Here is a 12,375-nt window from a genome sequence, read left to right as displayed (position 1 = left end):
AGAAGCTGCTATAGGTTTTACAATATGCACCTTTAATTTATTATATTGTTATTCCATTTCACTCACACACCCCTTGCGTTATTGTTATCATACATTTTATTTATTAATATGGTATAAACCCCACAATACACCATATTTTTTACTTTAAACAATTATATTTTAAAGAAAGATTTTAATGAAGATAAAAAGCCTTTAATAGGGGCTTGTCATTATGCAAATCTAAATCTCCTTCTGGTCCCATTTTTTCTTGCACTTGAAGAACTTCTTTTATTTATTTTCATTTTTATTTCACTTACTCTAGTTCTGGTTTGTTAGCTCTCTTCTTTTGCTTGGTTTCATAAGTTTATTCACCTTTATTTCTGAAAGATATTTTTGCTGGAAATAGTGGTCTAGGCTGTCTTTTTTTTTTTTTTTTTAGTACTTTAAACATGCCATTTCACTGTACTCTGTGTAATAATATTTCTGACAAGAAATTTGCAGTCATTTTGCCTTTGTTCCTCTAAAACTAATTTGTTCTTTTCTGTGACTTAAAAATAATCTTATCATGGATTTTCAGCAATTTATGATGTGTTTTGCTGTTGATTTTTATGTATTTATCCTGCTAAGGATTCATTGAGTTTCTTGGTTTTGAGAGTTCATAATATTGATCAATTTTGAAAAAATACTGGCCATTTTTTAAACATATTTGTTGTACTACTGTGCCTCTCCTTCTAGGGATCCATTTACATGAATATTTGTTAGATTGCTTGTTATTGTCCCACAGATTACTGAGACTCTGTGTCTGTGTAGTTGTTGTTTATCTAAGGTATAATTTAAATACTTTCTATTGGTAAGCCTCAAGTTCACTTTTTTTCCTACAGTTTTTATTATGCAGTTAACTAAACCCATTGAATTTTTCACTTCAGATATTATTTGTATTGTCTCTTCAAATTCAATTGGTATTTTTAAAAATATATCTTAAATTTAAATATATTTATAATTATGGTCATAATTTTCTTAATATCACTAAGCCAAATTTTAATATTCTTTTGAATACTTTCTTAATTTCACCTTCTTTTGGTGTATTTATTTTGAATAATATTTAATTTTTAAATTTATAATTTTAATAATATTTTAATTTTTTGTTGTATTGAATAAAATTATGATGATTCTTTAAATTTATAGTAATTTTGGAATGTTGCCAGACAGACATTGTAAATATTATATTTTTGTATGTTTGGATTTAAATAATTTTACTTAGAGTGTTGACCCTTATTTTGGAAGGCACTTAGGTTTATTTGTGGATCACTTTTATTATTTCAAATATTGGTTTTATGCAAGAAATTTTGTCCTGTGTATAGTTGCAGGAATAATTTTAGGGTTTACCTTATTATTTTTTCTACTCTTAGAAAAAGCATTCCTGCATTTCCCACTGTTCAGTACATAAAAACAACTCTTCAAATGTTTTGCCATAGCCAAAAGACAGTTTTCTTTTTGATAAATATTACAAAAAGGCAATAATAAAACAATAAATACAAAATATTATAAATCCATTTGGGCACAACTGTCACTACTCAGTCCCCTACTCTAGTCAATTTCCTGATTTGCTAACATCTTCTGTAGGTGCTTACTAATTCTAATTGCCTGGAAAGCAGTAAAAATATCTGATTATAGTTTGTCTTTCAAGTGAGGGCATCTGAGCTTTATCACCTGATTCTTCAAATGATCTTTGTACCTGAAAATAAGAAGAACGTTTTGGGTCCTGCTCCTTGCACAGAAACAACCCTTGCACCATTGACCTATATGATGATTGGGATTGAGGATATTTGGAGAGATGTGAAGGAAGAAGAGCTGTAACCAGCTTAAAATGGAATCAAACTCTTAATTATGCTGACAGTTCCACACTGACACCAATAATTTGAAACTCTAAATCAGAGCCTACCACTCAAATATTCAATATTCAGATATGACCTTCAAATACATTTCCACTGAAACCAAGACCCCAGTGTTATGGGCTGAATTATGTTTCCCCCAAATCCATGTGTTGAAACCAATGATCCCTAGTGCCTCAGATTATGACTATATTTGGAGATAAGGCCACTAAATACATGGTAAAGTTAAATTTAAAATGAAGCTGTTAGGGTGGGCACTAATCTAACCTGACTGAAATTCTTATAGAGGTTATTTTGACACACAACTTATGTGCAGAAAGGGACATTTATGTGAGGACACAACAAGAAGGTGGCCATCTGTAAGACAAAGAGCCCCCAGAAGAAAGAAAACGTGCTGACATCTTGATCCTGGACTTCTGGCCTCCAGAACTGTGAAAAATTCATTTCTGTTGTTTAAGCCCCCAGGCTTTAGTAGTTTGTTATAGCAACCCCAACAAATTAATATGTCCATCAACCTCAACTATCCAATTAACTTTGCTTCTGATCCCCAGATTTTTAAAAAAGGGAGCTTTATTGAAGTAGGTTGACACAAAAATAAACTGCACAAATTTAAAGTGCACAGTCTCTTAAGTTTTGACATAAGTGTATACTGTTAAGCCACTGGAACTTCCCTGGCAGTCCACTGGTTAAAACTTCACCTTCCAATGCAGGGGCTGCAGGTTCAATCCCTGGTCGGGAAGCTAAGGTCCCACATGCTAAAACAGAAGCAATATTGTAACAAATTCAATAAAGACTTTAAAAATATGGTCCACATCAAAAAACTCTTAAAAAAAAAGCATCACCACAATTAATATAATAAACATTATCTATCAATCAATCACCTTCAAAAATTTTCTCATGACATTTTATAATCCCTCCCTCTCCAACTCCCTCATTCCCAAGCAAGTAATGATGTGCTTTCTGTCAGTATAAGTTAGCTTGTATTTTCTAGAAATTCATATAAGTAAAATCATACAGTAGGTATAATTCCTTTTATCTGAATTTTTCACTCAGCATAATTATTTTGAGATTCATCCATGAAGTTATATGCATCAATACTTTATTCCTTTTTATTGTTGTGTAGTCCACTATATGTATGCACTATCAAATATTTATTTGTCCTTTCAACTCCTGGTGGACATTTAACTTGTTTCCAGTTTTGAGGTATTACAAATATAGCTGTAATTAATAATCATGTTGATGTACTTGTATAACCTCGTACTTTCATCTTTCTTGGGTAAATATCTAGAGCAGGAATAATTGGCTCATGTGATGAGTGTATAAATTAACTATTTAAGAGCCTTTGACAATATTTTCTGAAGTGGATGTGTTATTTTACATTTCTGCTAACAGTGTACAAGAGTTTTAGTTCTCGTATAAACAAACCAATGTTTGGTGTGTTCAGTCTTTTAAATTTTATCCATTCTAAAATGTTTTCATTATTAATCATTTCAGTTTTAATTTGCTTTTTTCCTCATGGCATGCATATCTTTACAAGTACTAATTAGTTCTGAGGTTTTTTATTTTGTGTGTGTGAAGTGTCTGTCCAAATTTTCTGTAGTTGTTTTAGTATTTTTAATATTTGAGTATTGAAAGTTCTTTGTTTTCTATATTATTATTAATGAAAGCTTTATGTATTATAAAGCTGTATATATTATGAATAAAATTTATGTATTATGAATTACATAAAACTCAGATATTTTCTTCCAATCTATAATTGTCTCTTCAATTTTCTATGTCTTTAGAAGAGGAGACAACCTTATTTTTAATGAAGTCAAATTTATCATTTTTAATAGATCATGTTTTTGGTATCATAGATAATATTTGTACAACACATGGTCACATAATCCTCTCTGCTAATTTTCCTTCTAGAAGATTTATAATTACAGATTTTATACTTAGGTCTCAAATCCATTTAGGGTTAATTTTTGTACATTATTCTAATGTAAATAGAAATAACTTTTACATATGGATATCCAATTGTATGATTTGTTGAAAATACTCTCTTCTCCACTGAATTGCATTCATAATTTTGGCCCAAAATCAGTTGTCTATACATGTCTGAGTCTATTCCTAGACTCCAAATTGTTTCCACTGACATCAGTACTGCACCTCTGCTTATTAATTTTAAGATAATCCGGAAAATCAGGTACATTCTTCTTCATTACAATGTAGATTATTTGCATTTATATATTAGTTGTAGAAAAAAATAGCAACTTGTAAGTCTTTACTTACAATTGTTTTTTATTTTCCATTTTTTCTCCTTTGATTTATGTGTTATTTTGAAGTGCATTATTTACTTTCAAATATCTGGAGATTTTCTAGCGACCTTCCTATATTTGATTTCCAATTTTGATTAGGGAATATATTCTGTATGACTGGAATCAATTTAAATGTATTGAGACATTTTATGGTCCCAAATATGGTTTATTTTGGTAAGTATTTTATGTGCACTTGAAAAGATTGTGTATCCTACTACTGTTGGTTAGAGTGCTCTGTACTTGCCAATTGGGTTAAGTTTTTCGATTATATTTTTAATATCTTCTCTATCTTCTTTGATATCTGTGCTCTTTTCTATCAATTATTGAGAGAAGAGTAAAAAAAAAACTTTGACTCTATCTGTGGGGTTATGTATTTTTCTTTGTGATTCTTCTCATTTTTGATTCTTATATAGTAAAAATGCTACTAAGTAAATGTGTAGAATTGTTATATACTCCCCATGAATTGAATCCATCATCCTTATGGTACTACACATTTTTATTTCTGCTATGAAATATACATTATCTGAATCTAATAATACATTCTAGTTTATTGTTGATTAATGTTAGCATGGTATATTTTTCATTAATTTTACTTTTAAACTATTTGTCTTATTATAGCTAAGGTGTGTTTGACATAGGGAGCATAATTGAGTTTATTTATCATGCAGTCTAACAACATTTGTGTATTTAGACCATTTACATTTAATGTAATTATTGACAAGGTTATGTTTAAATCTATCATCCAGTTATTTTAAAAAAATGTATTACCTATTCCTTTTAATCTTTCCATTTTTCTGCTTCTCTTAGATTGTGTATTGTTAGGATTTTATTTTATGTCTTTTGTAGGTTTATTAAATATAATACTTGGTCTTGTTCATTTAGTGGTCAATTTAGCATTTATAAATATTCAACTTTAAAGTATCATAGCCTCACCACAAGTGTTATTATTTTTATTTATTTATATAACATCTTTATTGGAGGATACTTGTTCTACTTGTGTGTTAGTTTCTGTTTTACAACAAAGTGAATCAGTTATACATATACATATGTTCCCATATATTTTCCCTCTCGCCTATCCCTCCATCAAACCCTCCCTATTCCACCGCTCTAGGTGGTCACAAAACCACCTAGCTGATTTCCCTGTGTCATGCGGATGCTTCCCACTAGCTATGCACCCTACGTTTGGTAGTGTATATATGTCCATGCCACTCTCTCTTTTCTTCACAGCTTACCCTTCCCCCTCGACATATCCTCAAGTCCATGCTCTAGTAGGTCTACAGTTTATTCCTGTCCTACCCCTAGGCTATTCATAACATTTTTTTTCTTAGATTCAATATATATGTGTTAGCATACAGTATTTGATTTTCTCCTTTTGACTTACTTCACTCTGTATGACAGACTCCAGATCCAACCACCTCACTGCAAATAACTCAATTTCGTTTCTTTTTATGGCTGAGAAATATTTCATTGTATATATGTGTCACATATTCTTTATCTAGTCATCTGTTGATGGACACTTAGGTTTCTTCCATGTCCTGACTATAGTAAATAGAGATGCACTGAACATTTTGGCACAAGACTCTTTTTGAATTATGGTTTTCTCAGGGTATATGCCCAGTAGTGGGATTGCTGGGTCATACGGTAGTTATATCAGTAGATTTTAAGGACCCTCCATACTGTTCTCCATAGGGGCTGTATCAATTTACATTCCCACTAGCAGTGCAAGAGTGTTCCCTTTTCTCCACACCCTTTCCAGCATTTATTGTTTCTAGATATTTTGATGATGGCCATTCTGACGGGTGTGAGATGATATCTCATTGAAGTTTTGATTTGCATTTCTCTAATGATTAATGATGTTGAGCATTCTTTCATGTGTTTGTTGGCAGTCTGTATATCTTCTTAGGAGAAATGTCTATTTAGTTCTTATGCCCATTTTTGGATTGAGTTATTTGGTTTTTTGTTATTGAGCTGCATGTGTGGCTTATAAATTTTGGAGATTAATCCTTTGTCAGTTGCTTCATTTGCAACTCTTTTCTCCCATTCTGAGGGTTGTCTTTTGGTCTTGTTTAGGGTATCCTTTGCTGAGCAAAAGATTTTAGGTTTCATTAGGTCTCATTTGTTTAATTTTGTTTTTATTTCCATTTCTCTAGGAGGTGAGTCAAAAAGGATCTTGCTGTGATTTATGTCATAGAGTGTTCAGCCTATGTTTTCCACTAAGAGTTTGATAGTGACTGCAGTTACATATAGGTCTTTAATGCATTTTCAGTTTATTTTTGTGTATGGTGTTAGGGAGTGTTCTAATTTCATACTTTTACATGTTCCTGTCCAGTTTTTCCAGCACCACTTATTGAAGAGGTTGTCTTTTCTCCACTGTATATTCTGGCCTCCTTTATCAAAGATAAGGTGACCATATGTGTGTGGGTTTATCTCTGGGCTTTCTATCTTGTTCCATTGATCTATATTTCTGTTTTTCTTCCAGTACCATACTGTCTTGATTACTGTAGCTTTGTAGTATAGTCTGAAGTCAAGGAGCTTGATTCCTCAAGCTCCATTTTTCATTCTTAAAATTGTTTGACTATTCGGGGTCTTTTGGATTTCCATACAAATTGTGAAACTTTTTGTTCTACTTCTGTAAAAAAATGCCAGTGGTAGTTTGATAGGGATAGCATTGAATCTGTAGATTGCTTTGGGTAGTAGAGTCATTTTCACAATGTTGATTCTTCCCATCCAAGAACATGGTATATCTCTCCATCTATTTGTGTCATCTTTAATTTCTTTCATCAGTATCTTATAATTTTCTGTATACAGGTCTTTTGTCTCCATAGGTAGGGTATTCCTAGATATTTTATTCTTTTTGTTGCAAAGGTAAGTGGGAGTTTTTTTCTTAATTTCACGCTCAGATTTTTCATCAATAGAGTAGAGGAATGCCAGAGATTTCTGTGCATTAATTTTGTATCCTTCTACTTTACCAAATTTATTGATTAGCTCTAGTAGTTTTCTGGTAGTATCTTTAGTATTCTCTATGTATAGTATCATGTCATCTGCAAACAGTGACAGCTTTACTTCTTTTTTGATTTGGATTCCTTTTATTTCTTTTTCTTCCCTGATTGCTGTGGCTAGAACTTCCAAAACTATGTTGAATAAGAGTGGTGAGACTGGGCAACCTTGTTTTCTTCCTGATCTTAGTGGAAATGGTTTCAGTTTTTCAGCATTGAGGACCATGTTGGCTGTGGGTTTGTCATATATGGCCTTTATTATGTTGAGGAAAGTTCCCTCTATGACTACTTTCGGCAAGGTTTTTATCATGATGGGTGCTGAATTTTTTCAAAAGCCTTTTCTGCATCTATTGAGATGATCAAATGGTTTTTCTCATTCAGTTTGTTGATATGGTGTATCACATTGATTGATTCGCATATATTGAATGATCCTTGAATTCGTGGAGTAAACCCCACTTGATCATGGTGTATGATCCTTTTAATGTGCTGTCGGATTCTGTTTGCTAATATTTTGTTGAGGATTTTTGCATCTATGTTCATCAGTGATATTGGCCTGTAGTTTTCTTTCTTTGTGACCTCTGTCTGGTTTTGGTATCAGGGTAATGGTGGCCTCATAGAATGAGTTTGGGAATGTTCCCCCCTCTGCTATCTTTTGGAAGAGTTTGAGAATGATAGGTGTTAGGTCTTCTCTAAATATTTGATAGAATTCACCTGTGAAGCCATCTGGTCCTGTGCTTTTGTTTATTGGAAGATTTTTAATCACAGTTTCAATTTCAGTGCTTGTGATTGGTCTGTTTATATTTACTGTTTCTTCCTGGTTACTTCTCAGAAGATTGTGCATTTCTAAGAATTTATCCATTTTTTCCAGGTTGTCCATTTTATTGACATACAGTTGCTTGTAGTAATCTCTAATAATCATTTGTATTTCTGCAGTGTCAGTTGTTACATCTCCTTTTTCATTTCTAATTCTATTGATTTGCGTCTTCTCCTTTTTTTTCTTGATGAGTCTGGCTAATGGTTTATCAATTTTATTTATCTTCTCAAAAAACCGGATTTTAGTTTTATTGATCTTTGCTATCAGTTCCTTCATTTCAGTTTCATTTATTTCTGCTCTGATCTTTATGATTTATTTCATTCTGCTAAATTTGCTTTTTTTGTTGTTCCTCTTTCTCTAATTGCTTTAGGTGCAAAGTTAGGTTGTTTATTTGAGATGTTTCCTGTTTTGTAAGGTAGGATTGTATTGCTATAAACTTCCCTCTTAGAACTGCTTGTGCTGCATCCCATAGATTTTGGGTCGTCGAGTCTCCATTGTCATTTGTTTCTAGGATTTTTTTTATTTCCTCTTTGATTTCTTCAGTGATCACTTCCTTATTAAGTAGTGTATTGTTTAGCCTCCATGTGTCTGTATTTTTTACAGATCTTTTCCTGTAATTGATATCTAGTCTCATAGTGTTGTGATCAGAAAACATACTTGATATGATTTCAATTGTCTTAAATCTACCAAGGCTAGATTTTTGACCCAAGATATGATCTATCCTGGAGAATGTTCTATGAGCAGTTGAGAAAAATGTGTATTCTGTTATTTTTGGATGGAATGTCCTATTTATATCAATTAAGTGCAATTGTTTAATGTGTCATTTAAAGCTTGTGTTTCCTTATTTATTTTCATTTTGGATGATCTGTCCATTGGTGACAGTGGGGTGTTAAAGTGCTCTACTATGATTGTGTTACTGTCGATTTCTCCTTTTATGGCTGTTAGTATTTGCCTTATGTACTGAGGTGCTCCTATCTTGGGTGCATAAATATTTACAATTTTTATATCTTCCTCATGAATCAATCTCTTGATCATTATGTAGTGCCCTTCTTTGTCCCTTGTAATAGTCTTTATTTTATAGTCTATTTTGTCTGATATGAGAACTGCTAATCTGGTTTCCTTCTGATTTCCATTGGCATTGGAATATCTTTTTCCATCCCCTCACTTTCAGTCTGTATGTGTCCCTAGGTCTGAAGTGGGTCTCTTGTACACAGCATATATATGGGTCTTGTTTTTGTATCCATTCAGCCAGTCAGTGTCTTTTGGTGGGAGCATTTAATCCATTTACATTTCAGGCAATTATCGATATGTATGTTCCTATTACCATTTACTTAATTATTTTGTGTTTGTTCTTATAGATCTTTTCGTTCTCTTGGGTTTCTTGCCTAGAGAAGTTCCTTTAGCATTTGTTGTAAAACTGGTTTGGTGCTGCTGAACTCTCTCAGCTTTCACTTGTCTGTAAAGATTTTAATTTCTCCATCAAATCTGAATGAGATCCTTGCTGGGTAGAGTAATCTTGGTTGTAGGTTTTTCTCCTTCATTACTTTAAATATGTCCTGCCACTCCCTTCTGTCTTGCAGAGTTTCTGCTGAAAGATCAGCTGTTAACCTTATTGGGATTCCCTTTTATGTTATTTGTTGTTTTTCCCTTGCTGCTTTTAATATATTTTCTTTGTACTTAATATTTGATAGTTTGATTGATATGTGTCTTGGCGTGTTTCTCCTTGGATTTATGCTGTATGGGACTCTCTGTGCTTCATCAACTTGATTAGCTATTTCCTTTCCTATTTTAGGGAAACTTTCAACTATAATCTCTTCAAATATTTTCTCAGTCCCTTTCTTTTTCTCTTCTTCTGGGACCCTTATAATTCAAATGTTGGCGTGTTTAATGTGTTCCAGACGTCTCTGAGACTGTCCTCAGTTCTTTTCTTTCTTTTTTCTTTATTCTGCTTTTCATTAGTTATTTCCACTATTTTATCTTCCAGTTCACTTATCCATTCTTCTTCCTTAGTTATTCTGCTCTTGATCCCATCTAGAATATTTTTAATTTCATTTATTGTGTTATTCATCGTTGCTTGCTTCCTCTTTATTTCATCTAGGTCCTTGTTAAATGTTTCTTGCACTTTGTCTATTCTATTTCCAGGATTTTGGATCATCTTTACTATCATTATTCTGAATTCTTTTTCAGGCAAACTGCCTATTTCCTCTTCATTTATTAGGTCTGGTGGGTTTTTACCTTGCTCCTTCATCTGCTTTGTGTTTTTCTGTCTTTTCATTTTTCTTATCTTACTGTGTTTGGGACTCCTTTTTGAAAGCTGCAGGTACATAGTTCCCATTGTTTTGGTGTCTGTCCCCAGTGGCTAAGGTTGGTTCAGTGGGTTGTGTAGGCTTCCTGTTGGAGGGGACTAGTGCCTGTGTTCTGGTGGATGAGGCTCGATCTTTTCTTTCTGGTGGGCAGGCCCATGTCTGATGGTGTGTTTTGTGGTGTCTGTAGTCTTATTATGATTTTAGGCAGTCTCTCTGCTAAAGGATGGGGCTGTGTTCCTGTCTTGCTAGTTGTTTGCCATAGGGTGTCCAGCACTGTAGCTTGCTGGTTGTTGAGTGAAGCTGGGTCTTCTGTTGAGATGGAGATCTCTGGGAGATTTTTGCTGTTTGATATTACATGGAGCTGGGAGGTCTGTTGTGGACCAGTATTCTGAATTTGGTTCTCCTACCTCAGAGACACAGACCTGATGCATGGCTAGAGCACCAAGAGCTTTTAAACATACAGCTCAGAATAAAAGGGAGAAAAAATAGAAAGGAAAGAAAAAAAGGAAGAATGGAAGGAAGGAAGAAAGGAAGGAAGGAAGGAAGGAAAGAAGGAAGGAAAAAAGGAAGGAAGGAAGGAAAGAAAGGAAGAAAAAATAAAATAAAATAAAGTAGGATAAAATAAAGTTATTAAAATAAAAAATAATTATTAAGACGAAAAAAATTTTAAAGTAAAAAAAACAGATGGTCAGAACCCTAGGACAAATGGTGAAAGCAAAGCTATACAGACAAAATCTCACACAGAAGCATACACACACACACACACACCAACAAAAATAGAAAAAGGGGAAAAAATAATATATCTTGGTCCTAAAGTCAACCTCCTCTATTTGGGTTGATTTGTTGTCTATTCTGGTATTCTACAGATGCAGGGTACATCAGGTTGATTGTGGAGCTTTAATCCACTGCTTCTGAAGCTGTTGGGAGAGATTTTCCTTTCTCTTCTTTGTTCGCACAGCTCCAGGGGTTCAGCTTTGTATTTGGCCCTGCCTCTGCGTGTAGGTTGCCTGAGGGCGTCTGCTTTTTGCTCAGACAGGATGGGGTTAAAGGCACAGCTGATTTGGGGCCTCTGGCTCACTCAGGCTGTGGGGACAGAGAGGTATGGATGCTGGGCAAGCCTGTGGTGGCAGAGGCCGGCGTGACGTTGCACCTCCCTGAGGCATACCATGTGTTCTTCCAGGAAAGTTGTCCCTGGATCCTGGGACCTTGGCAGTAGAGGGCTGCACAGGCTCCCGGTAGGGGAGGTATGGAGGGTGTCCTGTGCTCTCACATAGGCTTCTTGGTGGCAGCAGCAGCAGCCTTAGCGTCTCATACCCATCTCTGTTGTCCGCACTGATAGCTGCAGCTCACACCCATTTCTGGCTCTCCTTTAAGTGGCACGCTTAATCCCCTCTCCTCGCACACCAGGAAACAAAGAGGCAAGAGAAAGTCTCTTGTCTCTTCAGCAGCTCCACTCCCATCTCTGGAGCTCCTTTAAGTGGTGCACTTAAACCCCTCTCCTCACGCACCAGGAAGCAAAGAGGGAAGAAACAGTCTCTTGCCTCTTCGGCAGCTCCAGACTTCTCCGGGACTCCCTCCCAGCTAGCTGTGGTGCACTAGCCCCTTCAGCCTGTGTTCATGCTGCCAACCCCAGTCCTCTCCCTGGGATCCAACCGAAGCCTGAGCCTCAGCTCCCAGCCCCCGCCCATCCAAGCAGGTGAGCAGAGAAGCCTCTCTGGCTGGTGAGTGATGGTCGGCACTGATCCTCTGCAGGAATCTCTCTGCTTTGCCCTCCACACCTTATTACTGTGCTCTCCTCCATAGCTCTGAAACTTCCCCCTCTGTCACCTGCGGTCTCCGCCCATGAAGGGACTTCTAGTGTGTGGAAACCTTTCCTCCTTCACAGCTCCCTTCTACTCGTGCAAGTCCCATCCCTATTCTTTTGTCTCTGTCGATTTTTTTGCCCTACCCAGGTACATGGGGAGTTTCTTGTCTTTTGGGAAGTCTGAGGTCTTCTGCCAGCATTCAGTGGGTGTTTTATAGGAGCAGTTCCACGTGTAGATATATTTCTGATGTATCTGTGGGGAGGAAGTTCACCTCCATGTCTTA

General features: G+C 35.1%; 1 pseudogene; it reads right to left on the bottom strand.

Annotated features, from left to right (window-relative positions):
- Positions 1-1,615: 1,615 nt before the first annotated feature.
- LOC131760314 (caspase-13-like) overlaps positions 1,616-12,375 on the bottom strand; it is a 35,802-nt pseudogene continuing 25,042 nt past the window's right edge.

Source organism: Kogia breviceps, chromosome 7, assembly GCF_026419965.1.
Source record: "Kogia breviceps isolate mKogBre1 chromosome 7, mKogBre1 haplotype 1, whole genome shotgun sequence".
Taxonomy (NCBI): Eukaryota; Metazoa; Chordata; class Mammalia; order Artiodactyla; family Physeteridae; genus Kogia; species Kogia breviceps.
This window is presented reverse-complemented; position numbering and strand designations above follow the sequence as displayed.